The sequence below is a fragment of the Equus caballus genome, chromosome 18 (assembly GCF_041296265.1).
Source record: "Equus caballus isolate H_3958 breed thoroughbred chromosome 18, TB-T2T, whole genome shotgun sequence".
Taxonomy (NCBI): Eukaryota; Metazoa; Chordata; class Mammalia; order Perissodactyla; family Equidae; genus Equus; species Equus caballus.
Window position 1 is genome coordinate 68,637,115 of NC_091701.1, and position 25,177 is coordinate 68,662,291.

Sequence of the window (25,177 nt, forward strand, 5' to 3'; positions counted from 1 at the left end):
CCGATGACCCGGAATGTGCAAACTTAACTGCTGCGCCAGCAGGCTGGCCCCTCAAATTCCCTTTTAAACACGCCAAAATTGTCTCACCTTTTTTCTGAAAAATCAGTCCGAGCCTATTTAATATCATGGTTAATATCCTTATACACTCAAAAGACTAAGAAATCTACTATAGCTCATCATGTCTTTTATTATAATGACTTTGAATCTTTAAAGGAAAGATTGCATGATACTCAGTATACTGAAATTCTTCTGAATTTGAGGAAGATGTCAGCCAAGATACATATTACCTTTTCTTTTTAAATCAACCCTTAAAGGGACAATCAGCAATTAGCCAGGTCCTGAGAATATAGTGTTGAAAAGTAATAGACATGCTGTTTGCTTTCATGGTGCTTACAATCTGGTGGGGGAGGCAGATGTTAATAAAATAGTCATAAAAACCGAGGGCCTAATTAACAAGTGAGATAAGAGTTATAAAGAAATGAAGCGCGCTTCAGTGTGAGTATATTAAAAAGGAGGCTGACGTCACCAGATTTCCCTGAAGAAGTGACTCTAGAACCTAGACTTAAGCAATGAGTGAGTGATAACCCTGGCCAAGTGAAGAGGGAAGTTGGGCTGTTGAGAGCAGCTGTGGGAGGCAGCTGTTCTGCCTGAAGGGGTCTGTGCTGGGGGAAGGAGCCTCAGAACAAAGAGGATCAGAAAGAAAGGCAGCATGGGTGGGGAGCTGACAGCAAGGGGAGGAGTACCACTAGATAAGGCCAGAGAAGGAAACAGGCCAGGCTCTGCAGATGCTTACAGGTCTTGCTAAGGATCGTCTTCTTTATCTAAAGAGTAATGGGAAGTCATTGAAGATTTTAAGCAGATTGTGTAGGACCAGATCTGACTTGCATTTTGCAAAGGGAAATGGACAAGCAAGGGGCTGGAACGGTTGCAGGCAGACCAGTTACGAGACAACTGCAGAAGGCTAAGCGAGATGCGTTGCTAACTTGAACTGAGGTCTTCACAGCAGAGATGGAAAGAAAGACTCACGTCACAAATATTTATAGGCAGGACTTGGTGACGGGGAGATGTGGAGGCTGAGGAGGAAGAACGCGTTAGAATTACTCCTAAGTTTCTGACATGAGGAAATGAAAGGATGAGGTACCACTTACTAAGACGGTGAACACTGTAAAAGAACCTAGTTTAGGGATTAGATTACGAATTTTCCCTGGGACATGTTGAGTTTCACATAATTAGAAGATTTCTGGTGAGCATGGAATCACAACAAAAAAAGATGGAGTCACGATGGACATTTTGTCCAACTATGGTTATCACGTTTCTTGAGTGACTGTGTTTGTGTTTGCTAGATTTAGTGTCCATCTTTCTAGAATAGTTAGAATAAACTTTGTGGGGGCGGGGGGTGGGCAGCCCCGTGGTGGAGTGGTTAAGTTCGTGCACTCCACTTTGACGGCCCAGGGTTCAGATCCTGGGGGCGGACATGGCACTGCTCATTAGCCCATGCTGAGGCAGCGTCACACATGCCACAACTAGAATGACCCACAACTAAAAACAATATACAACTATGTACTGGGAGGATTTGGGGAGAAAAAATCAACGGAAAAAAAAAGAAGATTGGCAACAGTCGTTAGCTCAGGTGCCAATCTTTAAAAAAAAAAAGAAGAAGAAACCTTGCAGACTTCTCTATAACATATTGATACTAGTTTAAGATCTGGCAATCCAGTTAAAGATGCCAGATTGAACATAAGCGTTCAAATCCCTTCCTTCCTTCACCCAGGTAAGAGAAAATGAAATGATTTTGTGGTTTTTTTTTTTTTTTTGAGGAAGATTAGCCCTGAGCTAACATCTGCTGCCAATCCTCCTCTTTTTGCTGAGGAAGACTGGCCCTGAGCTAATGTCCATGCCCATCTTCCTCTACTTTATATGTGGGATGGCTGCCACAGCATGGCTTGACAAGCGGTGCGTAGGTCCGCACCCAGGATCTGAACTGGCAAACTCCAGGCCACTGAAGTGGAACGTGCGAACTGAACCACTATACCACCAGGCCGGCCCCTAAAATGATTTTTAACAAAACATAAATGCACAAGGACAAAGGGAGTGGGATGGGAGACAAAAGAGTAATCTTTTAGAAACTAGAAAGCAGACAGACAAGTAGTAACTGAATTAGGTCACTCAAGAAAGCTGAATGGTAAACTTGATGATAGCCAAGACAATTTACAATATAGAGCCCTAAAAAACTGGAGTAACAGGTACTTTAGGAAGAGGGAATGAGGGTGGCGATTGCACAGGAGATTTGGTGGAAGAAGGGGTGTTTGTAAGAAGCTGGTAGTTCCCTAATCCCCCGCTCCTATCCCTTGCAGGTGGGAGATGGCCTCTCCCTCATTCAGTATGAAACTGATGGTTTATTCTCATGCCAAAAACAGAGATAATCTGGATTGAGATTATGGGGAAAGGATGAGGGCTACAATACTGAAGGCTGAGGATTAAGTTCATAAATTGTGTGCCGAGACTTCCTCAATCTTCTTCCTCCACTTGGCTCCTAGAACAGTGTTAGCCAGGCTTATGTTTTCTTGGCAGAAGGCTGGAAGAATTCTCTGGGTAATCTAATCAGCGAAGACAAAAGATACTGACACGGGTCCAGAACGTTGGCCTATGTCACACCATCCTGTAGCAAGCTCAATGAAGATCCCCTTATGCACACAGAGCATCCTCTTTTCAGTGCCCCTTTCTTAAAATAAAACTGAACAGCCAGCAATTACCAGATGTTTGAGGAATGCCTATTAATGAAAGCTAGAGACCAAAACTAACAGAAGAAAGCAACTCGAAGAAAACAAACTCTGCCAATAGAAAACTTCAAAAACAAACTGTCTTGTCCTCAGAGAGAGAAGACATGAAAAAATAACAGGGTTATCTATAAAAGGAATATTCAGCAAGCTCAAAAGAAACTTGGATATTGAAAATATGACATTAGAAATAAGAAATTCAATATAAGGGCTAAATGATAAAGCTAAGGTAATCTTCCATGAAGTACAGTAAAAAGACCAGCAAACAGACAGTAGGAGAGAAAAGATATAAAAATTAGAGGAGCAGTCCAGGAGGCCCCACATTTAATAATAGGGTTACTGAAAGCAGAGAACAGAGGATAGGAAATTATCACAGAAACAATTAATGAGAAAATCCTCCACTTTCCAGAGTGAAGGGCCCACCAACTGCCCAGAAAAATGGGTAAAACCAGATACCCACCTGAGTATATCATCATAAAACTTTCACTGACATAATCCCAGCACCTATAATAGTGCCTGGCACATAGTAGGCACTCAATAAATTTATACTGAAGAATAAACAAAAAATGCAGAACAAGAGGGACAAAGAGGTAAAACTACCAACTTCCAGGAAAAAAAAAAGTTTAATATAAGAAATCAACCACCAGAATGTCATCTGTCTTCTCAATAGCAGCACCTGAATCTAGAAGACAAGGAAAAAAGGCTTTCAAAATTCAGAGGAAAAACAGATTTCTATGCTGTGAAAACCATTAAGTGTAGAATGAAGATATTTTCAGATGTGCAAGGTCTCAAAAAATTTACCTCCTTTGTACTCTTTCTCAGGAAACTCCTGAGTTGTGTCTTTCATTAAAATGAGGGAACAAACCAAGAAAGAGGCAGACATAGGAATCAGGAAAAAGGATCCAAGACCGGAGAGAGGTGAAGAGAATCCCCAGAATAAGGATAAAGGGGTCTCAATCTCCCAAGTGGAGCTAATGCTAGAGGGCATCTGACCTGGGCTAGAGCTAGTGTGATTTCCTCCAGAAGATGAAATGGTTAGAGTCCCCAGTGCATTCAAATACACTGAAAGGAGATTTATACAACTGAGGGAGAGTGAGTTTGTAATAAGTACAAAGAAAACTGAGTAAACAACAGTAAAATAATCATGACAATAATTCCAGGGAAAATAGGAGATTGTGTAGGAAAGGAGAAGTGGTCACGGTGGTCTACAGGTATTGGCTGTGAATAGCATTTGCCTGCTTATAATACTGTCAGCACTGAATATTAGATATAATGAAAATCACAGTATGACTATCGTAGTCCATTCAGACTGCTATAACAAAATACCACAGAATGGATAGCTTATAAACAAGAGAAATTTATTTCTCACAGTTCTGGAGGCTGGGAAGTCCAAGATGAAGCAAGGCGCTGGCAGATTAGAGTCTGATGAGAGTCCGCTGCCCGGTTCATAGACGATGCCTTCTGGTTGTAATCTCACACCGTGGAAGGGGCAATGGATCTCTCTGGAGTCTCTTTTATAAGGGCACTAATCCGATTCATGAGGGCTCCACTCTCATGACCTAATCACCTCCTAAAGGCCCCACCTCCAAATACCACCACATTGGGGATTAGGTTTCAACATAGGAATTTCAGGGGACAAAATCATTCAGACCACAGCAGACTATACTGAGAGAATGGGCAGAGGGGACACAAGCTCATGAAGACGGTGAGGAATGAGGGAGACAGAGGGCTAAATCCTCCCCTTCTAGAATGAGATGACAATAGAGAATGCTTAAAACAGAAAACCCGCAAAGTAATAATTCAAACACATTATTTAACAACACAGAGGTAAACACCTTACCAATCAGCCGTTGGTGGGTGGAGGGAAGGAAAATAGTTGCCTCTAGGTTGTGAGAATGGGGTAGGCAGGTAGAGACTAGGGACTGCTGTTTTCAAATAAACCTTGAACAACTATTTGATCCTTTAAATTATGTATATGTGTAATTTTAGTAAAAATAAAATATAAATTAAAAAAATCAGCCTCTGGAAATGTACTGCTTGGGTGTAGATCCAATTCCTAACACTTACTAATTGCATGATGTTGAGTAACTTATTTAATTTCCTTGACCATCAGTTTCTTCATGTGAAAAATGAGAACAGTAGTGGAACCTATGGTGTAGGGGAGTTGAGAGGAGTAAATTACGCAAAGACTGCAACACCTTAGCACCGTACCTGGTCTCCATTCTGGGGTTTGGGGGCTTCCTTTTGCTTTGCTTCTTGCCAATCATTCTTACTTTATTCACTCAGCCTCTTCCTGTATTATCAAATTACCATCACGTTTCACATCGGATTGGCTTCCCAGATTTTGTACCCAATTCATTTTGCTTGGAATTCTGAGTGCTCTCAAATACAGTGAAAAAGTACACCGGTATCTTAAGTGTCAAAAGCAGATGTGGCAAGATCCTATATACATGGATATGAGGAATTCTTCCAGAATACATTTGGAAATACTTTCACCAGGAATTAAGAATAATCCTCATTTTCTTCTTTATTGTGTGGATTTTTTTTTCTTGCTGAGGAAGACTGTCCCTGAGCTAACATCTGTGCCAATCTTCCTCTGTTTTGCCTGTGGGTCACAACCACAGCATGGTTGATGAGTGGTGTAGGTCCATGCCCAGGACCCAAACCTGCAAACCCAGGCCACTGAAGCAGAGCACACTGAACTTAACCACTATGCTATGGGGCCAGCCCCTGGATTTTTTTTTAATACAATGGACATGTAGTACTCTACAAAATCAGGGAAAAAATAGACTTTTCTGTCATCAATTTACAATTTCATGTGACTTTCTTATCTATTATGTGTGAATTTTACTAGTATGACTCTGTAAGAGCCAAAGTATTTCTAAGCTCCTAATGGCATCTCATTGTTCCCACACAACAGAGCAACATTCATAGCCTGTTTGGGGTATAAATTACTCCAATTTGCCAATATAGAAATTGATGCTCACTGGCTCATCTGAAAACCACTATCAGAAAGGGGCAGGGTTAAGACTCAGGTTCAAGTTTTCTCATTTTAACCCTAGTGTTCTTTCTACCATATGAACTCACTGCACATCAACAAGTAACTTCATCTCTCTGGTCTCAAATTCACGATATGAAGGTATGAAGTACATGATTTTTAAATTTCTACCAGCCCTAACATTCCATAAATTATTGAGGTATATGACAAGAGTAAGCTTGTATCGTTAACAATATTTATTTCTTCCATACAGGGACCGTGAATTTCACTAAGTTCCCAAAAGTCCTTATGATTGTGAAGTCCAGGTTACTTGCATGCAATTTTCACTTCCTGTCTTATTCATAAATACCAAAGTACAAATGGCTTTGGGTTTTATTTTCACTTTTGCAATCACTTGGAAATCCTCTTAAGGCTAAGCAAGAGATCTGGAAACTCATAATGCATTTCCCAAGAAGCTGCAAAGGTTGTGAAATTCACACGGCTCTAACCTTCCTGAGAGAATGGGAGCTGACTGGACAAGACAGCTCATTTCCAGTAATGTTCCCGGGTAATTCTCTGGGAATGAAGGAGAGAGCATGGTAGTTGCAGCCTAATTGTATGCTTCCAGTTAGGGTTTATATCCAGTGGGATAGCCACAGGGCTTTCTTCTCCCACTGCCCCAGACATTCACTGAGCAAGCTGCTCCCAGCCAGCCAGGAGAGGTCATAAATGATACAGCCCAGCCCAGGCCCTTCCAGAGCTCAGAAGATAACAAAAACCAAGTTGCTGCCAGCGACAGTTTCAAATTGGATACAGATCAAAGAGATAGAGTGAGATTGCCTTTTGCTTAACTCTTGGCTAAACTGTGTGTAATTAACTGTGTGACCCACTTTTTTAGGCATTTCACTCCACTTGCCCACCGCCCCCCCACCCCCCAGCAGTTAGGCAGAGGTCTTCTTCAGCCTGAGTGATTTTAGACCTTGATAAACTATGTCTCTGTGAGAGATAACCTTTAGTTTATGCTTAAAGACCCAGGATCACCTCTTGAGAAAATTCTTTTGAAAAACAAACTGCTATGAAACTGTTCTTAGAGCTGACTGTATTAAAAAAATGGTATAATCCCAAACACCCTTCATAGGTACCCATAAGTAATTTTGGAAGACTATCTAATGCATTGATTAGAGTTACTGATCCTAGAGCATGCCGATACTTAAAGAGTCATTAAGTAAAGTTAATTATTATAACACTGCAGAGTCAAAAACTCCATCCTGACCTTTGTTCTTCCACATGTTCAGAAGCGGATTTAAAATGGGAGGGGCGATGGTGGGGATGATATTCCAGGGACGACTCTGAGGCAAACTAACCTTTTCTGTGTATCAATCATCTTTTAGAGCCCCCCTCTCAGTGGCACTCTGTTCCAACCCTATGACACATCTACAGAGTTCTTTCTCCTCCTCCCCATTAAAGTGTTATCCTGTACAGAATATGATAAAATCAGCCAAAACGGTGTGTAAAGACTGGTTCAGTCTACAGTGTTCCCTCTTGGAGGGCTATTTTCATTTGAGTAGCTCTTAGGACAAAGGGGAGAGTCTGGGATCAGGGTTTACTTTGGAGGAGGCAGTAGCATGGAAGCTCAGTGGTATGGATCCCATCACTGGGCTCCTGAGGGCAGTGACTGAACAGTCATTGATAAGGCCCACGGGGTGGTCTAACCCACATTAAATTAACTGTTTGGAACTAGCTCAGAGCATACTGGCTTCTGCTCTGGACTGGTAAGTGGAAAACAATGCATGTAACTTTCCTGACCCTTGCTAATGGGAGCCTGTGAAATATCCTAGGGATTACAATTTTAAGAACTCTGACAGGAAATGTTTAGAGAGTTTTGGACATAGACAAGCTTCTCCAGAAGGGCCACAGACCTAGAGACTTTGCTGAGATGTCAACTTGAATTGAAAGGCTTCTGAGGCCAGTGAGTAGTTGCTATGCTCATGAGCCAGGCCAAAACACTGCCTGGTATTGCTCTCAACTTGTTTCGCAGGCAGTCAATGGTATTATTACTTTTTTTGTGGGTCTCCCAATTGTTAGTTCTGGCAATACAGGTGAAGGTCTAAGAAATGATTGTTCTTAGTGAGGCAACCGTCTTGGTGTAAATTAGTGTGTGGAACACATAATTTGGATGTAGTCTCAGTCTATGACATGAATGAGTCTTTTGTATCGAACAAAGAAAAGACTAAAGTGTTTTAGCAAGTATTCCTACCCAGTGCAAAAATTGTTCATCGAGTGAAAATGAAATTTTGGTGAAAGGTGAAAAGGCAGTAATTTATTTTATGGATACCCTCCCACATGTGTGAAATGACATATGTCTTGGCTTATATACAGTATTGTTTGTAATATCAAACAATTGGAAATAACTCAAATGTCCATCAATAGGGGATTAACCAAATAAATTACAGTACATCCATCAATAGAATACTGCGAAGATCTATAAAAGAATGAGCAGGCTATGTATCACTATGGAAAGATCACTAGGACGTATTAAAAAGGAAAAAAGCAAGGTGCAGGATATTGTAAAAAGAGGCAGGGGAAAGAATATATATACATATTTGCTTATAAAGGCACAGACTATCTACGGAATGATGCACAATTGGTAACTTTGGTGGTCGAAGGGAATGGGGAACTGGGGGATTGGGGAACAGACATGGGAAAGAGACGTCAAACTAGAAACACTTTGTTACCTTTTGAATTATTAATCATGCAAATGTGTTATCTTCCCAAAAATAGATTAGATTAATTTTTTATTTAAAACAGGGAAATAAAGAAAGGCAGTAATTTGTAGGGTATGTTTATGCACAGGGGTGTTGTAAGATTAAGTGAAAGTGTATGTTAAGTGCCTAACACAAAGACAATGCTCAAAAAATATTAGTTTCCTTCTGCAACCCCTCAACCATATCCTCCTCTCCTGCACACACAAGAATTGGGCAACACCCCAATCTCATCCACACATGATTAGATGATTAGATGGCTAATCTTGGAAATTCAAAATTAATTCTAATTAGCTTCCATTTCAGATGATGCTATTTTTTAAAAATCTGTCCTCAGTTTCTGGGAATCTATTGTGTTTAGTTCTTGCAACCTCTTGTATGTTAACAACAGCCAACTACAGCATGTCATCAAAGCATTTAACCAAAGGCCTTGATTCTAATAACTTTCAAGGAAATAAAGGAAAGCTATAAAATATACTATCAGATTTTAAAGGGCCACTACTTAAAAGAGATCTTGTGGAAAGGGAACATATTTAGATTCTATTTGATGTTTGCTATGACCATGACTAGGCTTTTTAGAATTGGTTTTATTGTGAAATTTCTTAGGGAATTCACTTTCAGTGCCATAAGTGGTAGATTATGAAAACAATACTACTTGAAAGTATTCCCTTTTGAAAAGTTTAATTACAAATATGCATACATATATGAGGCACTAGTGACAGGAAGGACTTTCATGGCAGGAGAGCGATTCTGCGTTTACTCACTTGTATACATACTTGGATACTACAAAATGGAGTGTACTTAGCACATATTTTTTTGGTTGGGGAATATTTAAGTCCTCTCATAAGTCAAAAATAAAAAAGAATCTGATTCCTCACTAGGGAAATTATTAGAATCAACTAACATGGCTATCTAACATCTGCTAAAAAAATTTTCTTTGAAGATTCAAAGAAATAATATAATGCATAAGCAATATAATTCGTAAAATAATAAGTACCCCAATAGGTGAGAGATACTATTGTTTCAGGCATGAGAATTGAGAATTGGGTGTCTTGGTCGAAGAGCTTTGGCCTTGACTCCTGGGATCAGAACTCTTCAATAGGTGACTCATTTCCTTTGTTTCTTGGTTCATTCATTCACTCATTCATTCACTTATCAAGTACACATTTATTAAAGAATTACCATTTGTGAAGCACTATGCTAAGTACTAGGAACATAATTTATTTCATATTTGTTTATGCAAACAACATTTGAGGTATCTTCTGAGGATGAAAAGATGAGGAATTCGAGGTGGAGTGAACTACATGGTCAAAATTTAAAAAGCATAAAAGTGCACTTTGCATCTGAGTACAGTTGTGAGTAGTTTGATGTGGCTCGATCATGCTTCCTGGTGGTGGGTGGAGGCAGGTTTCAGGCCAAACTAGGAATCTTGGTCCTTGATCCAGCTGGTCAGTGATCCCTTGGCGACCACACTAATTTTCTCTATAAAGTCTATGTTTTGAATGGCTGAAAACCTGGGTGTATTGGTGAGGTGCTTTCAGCTTTCATGGAGCACAGACATGCCTCTGATCTTGCGTGATCAGAATTGTTTTTTCTTTTTTGAGAAGATTGGCCCTGAGCTAACATCTGTGCCAATCTTCCTCTTTTTTGCTTGGGGAAGATTGTCACTGAGCTAACATCCATGCCAGTCTTCTTCTATTTTATGTGAGACGCCCCCACAGCATAGCTTGAATAGCAGTGCTAGGTCCGTGCCCAGGATCCGAACCTACAAACCCTGGGCCACTGAAGTGGAGCCGACCACTGGGCCAGCCCCTTGGAATTTAGTATAAGGCTACAAGAGGAAATTAGGAGGCAAGTATGGGAAACCATTTTAATGGAAAAATCAGGCCTCAGGAAGAACCAGATCATTGTTCATTGGTCTCCAGGATCATACAGCAATTCTAATGTCCCAAAAGGGATACTGGGCTTGTTGTCACATAGAAGGGTATTCATTCTTCCTGCACAAGATGCCCTTCCATTCACTTGATTTGGCTTCTCTCTTCTCTGTTTCTTCCTCCTGCCGTTATTACTGCTCTCTGGCTCCTCCTCAATTTATTTATTTCATGGATTCTATTTACTCATTGCTTCTACTAACTCATGGAGTTGCTTAGTTTCTGTTCAGTTTCCTGGCTCATATTCCACTTTACTTCATGCATCTCTCTCTGTGTTTTTGTGCAGAAAAGAGTTAACAACAGGCCCAAGACTGCTATTCTTAGAAACTCCTGCTTGGAAGGTTGGCCCTTAACTGGTATCTGAGAACTTAGGTTTCAGAAGGGTTCTGACCATTTGCTAAACAAGCATGCCTCATGCTGCCTAACGATATGATTTGGACAAACAATACGGCTTATGGTAAACACTAGCTTTCCTTTGGGGGGTTAGGAATTTGGTGCGCGCCAGGAAGAGGGTACCCATGTGATCAGTACTCAATAAAAACCTTGGGCACTGAGTCTGTAATGAGCTTTCCTGGTAGACAGCATTTCATAGTGGTTGGTTGTCACATCCTGTGGCTAAAGGAATTAAGCACCTCCTGAGTGACTCCACTGGGAGGGCACTCTTGGAAGCTTGTACCTGGGTTCCTCTAGACTTTGCCCTATGCACCTTTTCCCTTTGCTGATTTTGCTCTGTATCCTGTCACTGTCATAGCCCTAAGTATGACTAAATGCTGAGTTCTGTGAGTCCCCCAGCAAATCACGGAACCTGGGGATGATCTTAAGCACCCCTGACACAACTTTGCTTTCAGATTCCTGAAGAAAGAACATCTTACTCACAGTCCACTTTCTGGTCCTTATCAGGACCTGAACTCTGGCTATCTTTTCATCCTCATCTCCTATCTCTCCCCAGCCCCTGCTCTAGTTATGCCAGATTCCTTGCTGTTCCTCAAACATTCTAAGTATGCTCCTGCTTCAAGGCTTTTGTACTTACTGTTCCCTCTGCCTGTGCCTTTTCTCCCAGATATCTGGGTGGCTGTTCCTCACCTCATTCCTGTCCCTGCTCATATGACACTTATCTGAAATAACTATCCCCTCCCACCCACATGCCTTAGCTGTCTATCCCTTTATCTAGATGAATTATTCATGAAACTTATCACTATTCTGCATTATATTGTTTATTTGTTTATTGCCTATCTTTCCCAATTAGAGTATAACTGAATGAAGGCAGGAAATTTGTCTGTTTTGTTTACTGCTCTATTTTTAGTAGCTGGAACAGTGCTCAGCACATAGAAAGGACTCAGTAAATACTGTGTTTGCAGAAGGAGGAAATTAATAATAATACGCCTCTGTTGGGCATACTTCCCATACCAGGCCACATTATATGTCCATGGACAGCGCACTCATGTCTACCTTTAGGTCAAGCCCTGTGGCAGAATGCTGATTGTCCATCAATATCGGCTCTCTCCTTCTTCTGTAGTAATAGAACTCCTGATTTTTGGCTGGGCATGTGGCAACCAGAAACATTTTCCAATCCCTTGTGCTGATAGGCGTGGCTATGTGACTAAATGCAGGCCAATGGGATATAAGTGGAAGTTGAGCATGCAACATCTAGGAAGTATTTTTAATTAAAGTGGGTTCTATTTTCCGCTCCTTTTTTTTCCTTCCTGCTGTGTGAAATTGGCTGTAATACTTGGAGCTTTGGCAGCCATCTTGGATCATGAGGCAACCTTGGGAATGGCAGGTACAGTCAATGGAGCAGTAAGACAGAAGAGGCCAGATAATGTGGAGGCCAATACCAATCCTGAAGAACCTACCTCTGGACTTTCACAAGAGCCAGAAATAAACTTCCATCTTTTTATTTTGTTGTTGTTGTTATTGGAAAGTGAATTACATTTGAAATGCACTAGAGAACTTGGATATTAAAAGAAACCTACAGTGAATCCTTTTATAAACTTCCATCTTGTTTAAGCCCAGCCAAGTGGGGTTTTCTCTTATCTGAAGGTGGCCCTAATCCTAACTAATACACACATTAATCTCCAGTCCGACTTCTCGAAGCCAGGTGGCAGAGTTACAAAGTACAAAGCATGATACCATATGAACTATTCACTTTGTTGAAAGGAAGCTGTGGGCATGGCTGGAAGGTTGGCAAGCAGAATGTTATCCTGTAGGAAATTTCAGCTGTGGAAATGCACTATACTAATGCCCTCAATGAATCACATCTTGTATTCACATGCTTCTTTGTATGTGATGTTGCCACACCTCCCAACAAGAGGCAGAGGCTCTCTCTCCACTCCTTGAGTCTGGTTTGGCCTTGTGACTGGCTTTGCCCAGTAGAATGTGACAAAAGTAACGTTGTGCTAGTCCCAGAGTCTAAGCCACAAGAGACCTTGCAGCTTCCACTCTTGCTCTCTTGGAACCCTGAGATCACCAAGCTCTGAAACCCAGCATCGCTTACCAGAAGATGGGAACACATGTGGAGGGCAACAGAAGCACCCCAGCGCAGAGCCAGCACCAACTGTCAGACATATGATCTTAGATTTCTAGACTCTACAACTGCGAGAAAATAAATTTCTGTTGTATAAGCCACCCAGTGTGCAGTACTTTGTTGGAGCAGTCCTAGCAACGTGATACAGATGTTTTCATATTGAAAAGAACAATATCTTCAGTGAGCACATGGTCCTTATTCTTGAGGTGCTCATGTTCAAGTAGGAGGAGGGAGACATTAACTTTTTTTTTTAAACTTTTTATTAAGATTATGATAGTTTACAACCTTGTGAAATTTCAGTTGTACATTATTGTCAGTCATGTTGTAGGTGCACCACTTCACCCTTTGTGCCCTCCCCGCATCCCCCTTTCCCCTGGTAACCACCAATCAGTTCTCTTTGTCTATATGTTAACTTCCACCTACGAGTGGAGTCATACAGAGTTTGTCTTTCTCTATCTGGATATTTCACTTAAGATAATACCCTCAAGGTCCATCCATGTTGTTGTGAATGGGAGACATTAACTTTTAATACAATGCAATATGTTAAATGCTATGGTGGAACCATGTGAAGAATACTATGGGAATCCAGAGGAGAGGGACCTAACTGGCTACGGAGAGAGAGAAGATGGTGGGTCCATCGGGAGAGTTTAGGAAACCCATCCTGGGGGTGAGATGCCACCTTCAGTGTGGAGGGAGGAGTAGGGATAATAACAAAACTAATTACTGGCCTCTCTGCTGACCTTCTGTGCTTGACTGTCATATGGAGCATTGGTCCCAGATAAGGATTTCAAGAACGAGTAAAATCTCAAAAAACATACACACAAACTGGGGAGTGGGTATACTGATGCAGTGTTGCCAATATCCTATTTTAATTTAAAAAAGAAAAAAAGGACATTTAAAATGCTATCTATCATCATCACAACATCAAAGATATCTTAACGTAAAAAGTAGGAAGCACATTATCTCATAATAAAGGATGATTCCTTAAATTGAATACATTGAGCTTTAAATTCCCTCCATTGTCCTTGGTTTTTGCACTGTACAAGCATTAGTGGTCTTTTTTTTTTTAAGATTTTTTTTTTTCCTTTTTCTCCCCAAAGCCCCCCAGTACATAGTTGTACATTCTTCGTTGTGGGTCTTTCTAGTTGTGGCATGTGGGACGCTGCCCCAGCATGGCCCGATGAGCGATGCCATGTCCGCACCCAGGATTCGAGCCAACGAAACACTGGGCCGCCTGCAGCGGAGCGCGTGAACCCAACCACTCGGCCACGGGGCCAGCCCCAAGCATTAGCAGTCTTAGACCAGCAGTGACAGCCTAAGAGTTTCAAGGCAACTTTTATCAGTCAGGTTATGAACCAATATTTGATTTCTTTATATGGCAAAACCCTCTAGTTTTTCTCCATACTTTCCTTCTTCCACAGAAACAGAGATTATACTAAGCAGATGGCTACTCAGCCAGAGACTAGATCTTCAACCTCTTTTCACAGCTAGATGCGATTATGTGGCTAAGTTTTAGCTGATGGGAGGTAAACTGAAGTAATGTGTAAGTTGAAGTTATATGTAATTTCTGGGTCACCTCTACCTTAAAAGATAAGCCACTTGCCTTGGAGTTCCTCCCTTTTCGCTTTCCACAGATTGCAACACTGTGCCCACAACCTAACTTTGACCACGAGCATGAAGATATCATTTTGGGGAATAATGAAGCAACAACTGGAAGGACTCTGGATCCTTGAGCGACTTTGTGAGGTAGAGACTCCTTGCCAAGCTGGACCACTCACCTTGGGACGGTAACATGAGAAAGAAATGAACTTCCACGTTATTTAAGCCTCTGCACATAGATGTATACTTTTTGGTGTTTCTTTTTTGGGGCAGCTTAGTCTTTACCCTGGTAAGCAAGTCCCACTTTCTCTTGCTTTTACAGTCACATCTGCCTTCCAGCCTCCCCTTCAGAAGTTCCATGCTACTCCTGTTATCCCACCCACGTGGGATATGTGAATTACTAGGTCACCAGAGGAAGACATTTACATCATAGGCTCCTACCTAAAGTGGAATTCCCCCATAGAGACGGCCAGTTACCTTCTTACTGCTCTTGTATAGTTTCTCCCACAAGTCTCTGCCTTGTTCCCTTGGGCCTTACTTACACCGCAGGTAAGAGAACCATTCCCATGGTGGTTTGGCTGCTCAACCAGTGGACACAGCTCATCCTCAGGACTTTCCACTCCACCTGTATGACTTCTCTTTTCTACCTGCTGAACATTATCTCTTTTACTTTCCAGACAACTAGATAACACACATTCCCTTTCAAATGAAACAGACACTTTCAACTAATAGCTATTGAACTGATACTTTGTAAGGCATAACATAAAATGATGAAATACAGGAAGGACCTGACTTTTCAGTCTACTTGGAAAAAAAAAGACAAATGGGCAATTATATATTAAAGTAAAAAGTTCTATAAGTGGAATAAGTACAGTGCGTCATGGGAATACTTAGAAGAGGCACCTAACCCAGTATTTGTACATGAAGAAGTATGAAAAGTGAAATAAAGGCGCTGATAAAGGGGAAGTAAATGTGTACCTTAGCTGCATAAAATTGTACACCTGTTAATTAGTAATATGGCATAATTTTAAAACTGTGAAAGTTCTTCCATACACATTAATCTTAATACCTATAGTGATTTGTTAATATTTGATACATGTTCTTCCTGATATATAGATACAAAAATAGATAGACCAATATATATCCATGTAGGTTTTATTTTTCAAAAATCTAATCATAGTATACATACTGTTATGCAGCCTCCTGTTTTCACATAGATTTGTTTCCTTATCATGCATGTATATTTACCTTATTAAAAAAATAGTTTATAGACTTCCCTACTAATGGTATGCTAACTTATTTAATAAATCTCTTCTTTTTTGACATTTAGGTTGTTTTCCATTTATTTCTTCTAACAGTAGTGTTTCCAGGAAAATTCTATCCATTGGACTTAGCAATAAATATTAAGAGAAAAAGATTACAATCTTAAGATCCTATACCTGCTCAAAATATCATGTGTACATGAGAAAAAAGATTAGACATTTTTGGATATGTAAAGTATCAGAAATTTACCTTCTGATTTTCTTTCTGGGGAATTCACTTGAGGAATAACTCTAGCAAAACCAAAATAAAAGCAAAACTCTATGTCTAAGGGGAATTTAAAGGGTATAAAAACATGAATGAGTAATCAATCCCATAAAATTTAAAAGACCAGAATAGAAGATCATAGCATGGTTACTGAATGGGGAACTTGAATGTTACAAAGAAATTGATTTTTCCCAAATTAATGTTTAAGCTTCTTTCAATTCCAAACAAACTTTGAGAGGGGTCTTTTTTTGAATCATGACAAAATTTTCTAGAAAAATAAGTAAGCAAGAATGATTAAAGAAAGTTTATAAAAAGGGGGCTGGAGGTTGGTATGTGCCTCAGAAGCTGAAGAATTATAAATATATAGTAGTTAAAGCATGTTAAGTACTGAGAATAGACAGATAAATCAGTGACCCAGGAATAATAACTTGGAATTAGAGCTTATAAAATATGAAAAGATAATAATATATTTTAAAGAAATTGTAAATCTAAGGGTAAGGAATTGTTTCTTTAACAATTAACGTGGGGGAAAAAGAATTTTTTGATGAATATTTTATTAGAACTTTGCATAACAGCATACATGCAAATAGATTAAAGAGTTAAAAATTCAACCATAAAAAATTGGAGAAGGTATAGAAGAAAGTTTTATCATCCCTTATTGAGGAAGGACTCCCTCAAGCAAAAAAGCAATGCAAGAAACCATGGGAAAAGATAATAGATTTGACCGAGTAAAAATACAAAGTTTGTATAGTTAAAAAAAAATACAGATAAAAGGAAAAGGCAAACTATAAACTGGGAAAGATTTGTACAACATACGTTGCAAAAATAGGGTTACTATCACTTGTCAAAACTCCAATACTGGTTAAATCCGATTCTCAGCCTTGTCTGTGCCGAAACCTTCACAGATGAGTGTGTCTGAAGATAAACACAAAACCACGTGTGCTGGTCTAACCTTATTTACTGTAAAGGGCCTTCAAGTGAGACTTTAGTCTTATTCTAAAATTGTAATACATTTCCCTAGTTCATTCACTCTCCCACGTTCCCTGGTTCCCTGACAACTATTTTGTACCCTCTTCACACTTCTTTTTTTTTTTTGAGGAAGATTAGCCCTGAGCTAACTACTGCCAACCCTCCTCTTTTGGCTGAGGAAGACTGGCCCTGAGCTGACATCCGTGCCCATCTTCCTGTACTTTATACATGGGACGCCTACCACAGCATGGCTTTTGCCAAGTGGTGCCATGTCCACACCCGGGATCCGAACCGGTATATCCCGGGTGGCTGAGAAGCAGAATGTGTGACCTTAACCGCTGTGCCACCAGGCTCCTCTTCACACTTCAAACTTCCATCTCCTCCCCATCCTCACTGTAAATGGATAATCTTGCTTATTTCATTCAGGAAATAGTAGCGATCAGAAGAGAATTTCCATATACTTACACCGCCATATCATCCCACTCACTAGCATCTCCCCTCCTGTTCCAGAAGAACCTTCTAGGCTCCTAAGAACCCCTTCACAGGGGACTAACTCCCACTCCCTCTCACCTGTTCAAGGACAAGGATATCTCTAGAAATTGCCATTCCCCCCTCTCTCTACTGAACCGTTCCCTTCAGCCTACAGTCATGATATTAATTTTCACATCTTAAAAAGAAATCTTCTTGGGGCCGGCCCAGTGGCGCAGTGGTTAAGTGTGCATGTTCTGCTTCAGCAGCCCAGAGTTTGCTGGTTCAGATCCTGGATGCAGACATGGCACCACTTGGCAAGCCATATTGTGGTAGGCATCCCACATATACAATAGAGGAAGATGGGCACAGATGTTAGCTCAGGGCCAGTCTTCCTCAGCAAAAAAAAGAAAGAAATCTTTTTGTCCCACTTTCCCCTCAAGTTATTGCCACATTTCTCTGCTCCCCTTTGCAGCAATCCCCCTAGAAGGAGCTATATATATTTTCTTTGTCATTTCCAATAGTTTGATGTCCATTCTCTCTTGAACTCAGTCCATTCAGGCTTTTACCCTCCCCAACTGCACTGCAGCTACACTTGTCAAGGTCACCAGTGACCTTCATTTATGCTAAACCCAACCATCAACCCTCCATTTTATCTCACCTGATCTATCAGCACGTGATCTACCAGCAGCATTTGACACAACAATCACCCCTTCTTCCCAGAAACATTCGATTCACCTGACATCCAGCCCACCACTCTCCTTACTGTGTTCTTCCTGCCTCACTGTTTTTCATGTCTAAAATCTCCCTCCGGATCTTTCCACATCCCCAAAACTGTTCCACTTGCGGTCATCCCCATTTCAGTGAATGACAACTCCATCTTTCCAGTTGCTCAAACCAAAAGTCTGAAAGTCCTGTTTGACTCATCTCATTTTCTCATACTCCACTTCCAACCAGACGGTGAACCTGTTGGCTCTATCTTCAAAACAGATCCAGATGCCGATCACATCTTACCCTCACCACGGCTACCACCCTGGTGCAAGCCACCACAATCTCAAGCGGATTAACGCAGTAACCTCCTCACTGATTGTCCTGCTTCCTCCCTGGCTCCTTTTGTTCCCCACTCAGCAGTCAGTGATCCTGTTAAGGCAGATTAGCATGTGGCGTCTTGGCTGAAAACATTCCAACAGATTCCTGTCTCAAAGTAAAAGCCAAAGTCCTCATAGATGATATGCTTCCTCCCCATCCTCATCTTTGTTCTCTCCTTGCTCACTCTGCTTGAGTCACAGCAGCCTTCTTACTGTGCCTGGAAAGAGCCAGTCAGCTTGGGCCTTTTCAATGGCTCCCTCCTCTCCTGTGTCTCTTCACTCAGATATCACCTTCCCTGACTTTCTGCCACCATTCCTGCTAAATCCCTATCCCCTCCCTTGATTCATTTTTCACCTTAGAACTCATCACCCTCTAATATACTATATACTTTTACTTATTTATTTTGTCCGTTGTCTGTCTACTCACATTAGAATGTAAGCTCTATGAACTCAGAGATTTTTGTCTGTATTACTTTTCACTGATGCATCCTGGTGCTGGTACATAGCAGTTGTTCCATAAAGATTTGTTGACTAAATTAATGGATTATGTTTAAGAACTATACAAAGGGCAAGTGGGAATGTAAATCTCTTCAAAATTCCTAAAATGTAATTTGACAATACATATCAGAAGTCTTAACTATATACTCAGTAATTTTACATCCAGAAATTTATCTCAATGCAGGATTTCCCAAGTTATTACAAAGGAAATACTGTTCCAGAGTATTAATAGGCATGTGGAAAACAAAGAAAATAGTCTGAAAAAAAAAAACCTCTCCTAACCTGCTGTGGTTCTCAGACTTGACTGCATGTTGTAATTACTGGAGGGGTTTTTTAATATATTGATGCCTGAGTCCCACCTTAAAAGATTCTGATTTAATTGGTTTGGACTGGTTGTTCTTCTTGTCATGCTATTAGTAGCCTATGATGATTATTACTGAGATCCATTAATTCGTTAGGGGCTGTAGGTGGTAATCTTATTCACATCTGTGGGCCTGTTTTTTTCCATATACAAGATGAAGGGGTGAGGGCACTTTTTTTTTTTTTGGAGGAAGATTACCCTGAGCTAACTGCTGCCAATCCCGCTCTTTTTGCTGAGGAAGACTGGCCCTGAGGTAACATCCATGCCCATCTTCCTCTACTTTATATGTGGGATGCCTACCACAGCATAGCGTGCCAGGTGGTGCCATGTCTGCACCCGGGATCCGAACCGGGGAACCCTGGGCCGCCAAAGCAGAACATGCACACTTAACTGCTGCGCCACAGGGCCGGCCCCTAGGGGTGAGAGCACTTTAAGTGGAAGCATGCTTCCAACTGGGACCCTCTATGTTCACATGGGAAATGCTCTCATTTAGGGGTTTGTAGGAAGAATTTGCTGTTTCTTCCTGGTGATTTATTAGTGTATGTATGTGTGTGAAAGTGATGCGGGGTTGGTGAGCCGAGAAGTCGAAAGAAAGATTTCTTAGACTCTTAAGATCTGGCAGTAGTGCTCTTTTATTTAGAGAATAGAATAGCATGGGGACAGGGCCCATGGGCAGGCAGAGCCGCTGCTGCTGCCCCCGCTGGCATGGGGACAGGACCCATGGGCAGGCAGAGCTGGTACGTGGGGACAGGACCCACGGGCAGTCAGAGCTCCTGCTGCTGCCCCGAGTTGAGGGTTAGGGCTAATTTTATAAGGCATGGGTATGTGAGTCATTTCTTTACAAGACAAAGGAAAGAACATGAAAAAAAGTTAAAATGGTATCAGTGCAGGTGGGGTCTGGTCGTTGGGTGATCCCATGACTTTTGGACAAGAATCAAATCGGATTAAGTAAAGGTCAGAAGCCACCACCCTAAATCAGTTACATGAGATTGCCAGACAGCAACCAACTTAAGTTCTTGCCTTCCCCATTAAGAGTTTCTAGGGATAAGGTCATCTCTCTTCTTCTTCCTGGTACAGAGAGGGAGGCACCTCTTACAGATAGAGATTTACGTTACAAATGTAAATGTGTCCCAACAAGGGCAAGTTCCATTCCCCAGAGCTTCCCTCCCTGTCCCAGTTTATCAAAAGCAATCAGCCCAAAACAATCCCGATGCCAAAGAGACATATCTTGGGATGGCCAATTTCAGGTCCCTACAAGCTCATACCCCCTTCCTTCACAAACGCAAATGTCTCTCAAAAGGGCAAGCAAAATTCCAGTCCTTGGAGCCTGCTTCTCATCTGCAGTTTTAAAAGTAACCAGCCTAAAAATCCTCATCAAAAGGAGAACACATTTGTGAGCTTTATACTGCTCTAAAATAAGAAAAGATATTTACTTTTATTATAGAGAAACTAAGATAAATCAAAATTCCATAAAGAGTCATCGAGCCCTCCACTCCAACATGTGTCAGATGTGATGTTAGGAGGAACTGTCACATACTTCTTGTAGGGCCAATTAGAGCAAGTTAAGGAACAGGACAGCTGATTTTTAAACTATTTGTTTGTTTACTTTTACATATGTATTAGTCAATTTGGGCTGCTATAACAGAACACCATAAACTGGGTGGCTCATAAACAGCAAAAATTGAGAAATATATATCCTTCACAGTTCTGGAGGCTGAGAAGTCCAAGATTAAGGCACTGGCAGATTCAGTGTCTGGTGAGAGCCCACTTCCTGGTTCACAGATGTCCATCTTTGTGCTGTCCTCCACGGTGGAAGGGGTGAGGGAACTCCCTGGGGTCTCTTTCACAAGGGCATTAATCCCATTCAGGACGGCTCTGCCTTCACAGCTAATCACCTCTCAGAGGTCCCACCTCCAAATACCAACACATTGGGGATTAGATTTTAACGTATGAATTTTGGGCGGTCAGAAACATTTGTCTATAGCAACATCGGACACTGGGAAACATCAGCAAACAGTAGCAAGTAACTCTTGTTGAAGCATCCAGACCTACAGTATGAAAAAGACTTCTGATCCTACAGAAGCCTTCTCATGCTCTCTGTACACGTGATTTGTAGCATTCTCTACAATATCCCTTTAAGTATGAGGACTATGACATATACTCCTATTAGATAAATCTTCTACTAATAAAGAAACAATTTTATTAGTTTTGAGTTAGTTCAGTTGCCAATAATATTTTGTTTTTTCAGTTGAATAAACAAATTCAGGCAGCTATTTACACATATGGTGCATTTGAAAAAAAACTTAAGAACACAGGAGCCGAGGATCTTAACAAGATAATGTAGCTGAGTTGAATCAACTCATTTAGGGGTACCTATCTTCCCAAGGGAAACCACACAGTTGTTCCTCACAAGCAGACTGAGCTGTCCCCACACAATTAGACACGGGACATCAGATCAGATGTTACTGCACTTACCAGCGTGAACTACAAACCTTCAAAAAGTCCAGTTACTCACTTAGATAACCAAAGAAATGCACTTTTTAGGACAAATAACCTGTTTTGGAGAAAGAGTTACTGCACGAAACAGACAGTTGGTTTTAAACCCCAGCTTCATAACTTACTATAAAATGAGAAAATTCACTTTGCACATATTAATTATTGAGTAATATATTAATAAGTACAAACTGTTTATAAGTGTAAAATGCCTGGCACAGAGCAAATGTTCAATGTGCGTTAGCATTCATCATTATAGGGATGATTTGTGGGCTATTGATGAGGATCACGGCTGCCCCAGGGAGAGAAGCCCAAGGTATCCTGCCCTACATGCTGATCTGTATCACCCTCTGGAAGCATAGGATGTCCTGACTTAATCCAGTCTTACTGTTATCTAAAGTTATAGGACCACCCAATAACCAGACCCCAACTGCACTGATACCATTTTAACGATTTTTTTCCTGATCTTTCCTTTGTCTCGTAAAAAAATAACTCAGATACCTATGCCTTATAAATTTAGCTCTAACCCTCAACACATTGCAGCTCTTACTGCCCATGGGTCCTGTCCCTATGCCCATGCCAGAAGCTCTTCAATGCCTATGGGTCCTGTCCCCATGCCCATGCCAGAAGCTCTTCACTGCCTATGGGTCCTGTCCCCATGCTACTCCAGGCTATTCTTGGAATAAAAAAGCACTACTGCCAGATCTTGAGAGTCCAAGAAATCTTTCTTTCAACTCTCAACTCACCGAGCCTGCATCAGCTATTGTTGCAAATATTACTAAATATTACTTATGAGTCTTTTGGTTAAATCTTTTTAAGAAGATTAAGAAAAGTTTTTTTTCTGACCTTGCCAATTATGCTACAAAGTAGATTACCTCTGTAATGTGAGAACACTGTAGTTCTTGTTAATTTTTTTTATTGTGTCACCACACAAAACATCTAGTATCAAACAGTACTTGACCAGCAGTTTTATTGATGTTGCAAAAATTTTAAATAGATGGATAGTGCAAAGAAAGTGAAAATGACCTTTGTGATGCCAGAAACCAGGACCTGGAGTGAGCATGGATGGGTAGAGGGAGGCAGGCAACATTGACAGGAAAACCTTTATCAGTGAGGACCCAGATAACTGGAACCTTATGAATGCCCTCTGTATTGTACTGGATCTTACTAAGCAAGATCTTCTCTTTGGTTTTTAAATTTTTTTTCCTGCTTTTTCTCCCCAAATCCCTCCAGTACATAGTTGTATATTTTAGTTGTGGGTCCTTCTAGTTGTGGCATGTGAGATGCCTCCGCAGTGTGGCCTAACGAGTGGCGCCATGTCTGCACCCAGGATCCAAACCGGCGAAACCCTGGGCCACCGAAGCAGAGCAGCGAACCCAATCACTTGGCCAAGGGGCCAGCCCCAGCAAGATCTTCTTTACATGGAAGTAGTGGTGTTGAGGTTCTGAGCATAAACCTCTCATCATCTCAAAAAAGGTTTATGTTTGGGCTATGAAAATGAGGAAGGCCTGAAGAGCAACAGTCTTAGAAGGAAGAAAACCATGAAGCAATCTTGTGAATATAGTAAAAAATCAGATATATAATCATTAGGACCTAACTGGCTGGGCAGAGTGATGGAGCTCTGCTTATTTCACTGAATGGTCATATCAGAAAAGATTATCTGGGTGGCAACAGTCATCCTAGGCATCCCTTTTCTCTTTGCATTAACCACCACCCTTGAGGAGTGATTTGCGGGTAGTGGAAATCGACTGGCCTGGTTTGAAGATTTCTGCATTGCCCATGCCATCTTGTTTCTCAAGGCTGTCTTTACTTTTGGTGAATGAGAAAGCACTTGGTTGCCATTTCCTTTCTGAGAACTGTTGAGTTGGTAGGGGAGGAAGTAAATGTTTGCCTGAGTTCTATCCTCTGGGGGAAGGGCAGGGCTGGGCTGCTCCTCTGAGCACCAGCTTCTGCTTTCATGGGGCTTGGTTCCTATGTGTCTGGTTCCTCTTTATAAATGTCAATGAAATTGGTCTGAGCAGCCCTACCTAATCCCCTTTCTGGGAACAAATGACTGAGGGGGCAGGGAGTGGCTAACTTTCTTTACCCAAACTCTTGGCCACAACTTTCCTAAATATTCTTAACTGGTTTCCTGTCTATTGCTAATCTTTTAAAGATCTGGTTAAACCTTCTAAAAAAAAAAAAACGGTCTGATTTAATACTGCTTCTGTGAGAATGTCGTTTGCCTATGTTGAAGAATATAGCTCTGAGGAAAATCCAACTGAAGCATCAAGGTCTGTTAGATAGTGAATCAGAGCTTCTGATCTGCATTTGGGAGTCTTTGGGAGCCCTGAGGTTGGATGTGGTTCTGCCCTTAACTGACATGTTTCATCATTTGTTTTATTTGATGTTGAAATAATGCTTATAATATTATTTTACACCATTTTCCAGCATTACATCACTGTCTTTGGCATTCTGGGCCTTATTTATCCATGAAATGGAAGCTTCTGCCTTCTTAAGAATGTCTTGACTCTCCTGCTAATGGTATGATTGCCTTTGAAACTCTTTTCTCTGGCTGTAATATATCTATGCTGCTTGTTTGCAGATGTTTGGGAAGCGGTGGTTGATCTCAAAATATTCATAAAGAATCCAGGAAAAATGAAGGCTTCTGCCATGCAAATTCTCTGACACTGTTCTCAACATTTCTGTTACCATCACTAATAGTTAATTGGATGATTCTTTAAAGCCCTACAGATATATCTTGCTGATAATACTTCTTTAGTCTGTTTTTGACCCTTATAATTCTACCACTGCAATTTAAGTCTAAAAATTACCTTTAGGCTGGACGGCTCTGGGGTCCAGATTGCCTAGATTCAAAACACAGGCTGGCCATTCTTTAGCTATGAGGTCTCTGGTGAGTTTCGTCATCTGCAAAATGGAGATAAAAATACTAGTCACCACATAGGACTGATGAAAGGACTAAGCCATCATAGCTTAAGCTATTGTTTTTCTTTTCTTTAATAGTAGAAAATAGGAGAGAATATTTATTGAGCATCTACTATTCGCTAGGTACTGGTTGGACAACTTATTTATGACCCCCTGTAATCCCCTGTGACGCAGGCCTCCTTTTATTTCCCAGATGATTAAATTATGAGTAGGAAGCTTAATCAATTGTCCTAAAGGTCACCCAACTAGTAAATAGTTTGAGCTCAGCTATGCTTCTA

General features: G+C 41.0%; 1 long non-coding RNA gene across 3 annotated transcripts in view; it reads right to left on the reverse strand.

Moving 5' to 3' along the window:
- Positions 1–25,177, reverse strand: part of LOC102149599 (uncharacterized) — an 81,043-nt gene that overhangs the window by 53,287 nt on the left and 2,579 nt on the right. For all 3 annotated transcript variants that reach the window (XR_011428571.1, XR_011428572.1, XR_288751.4), the window contains exon 2: positions 24,788–24,881. This is a non-coding gene — a long non-coding RNA (uncharacterized lncRNA). The remainder of the gene's footprint in view (positions 1–24,787; positions 24,882–25,177) is intronic.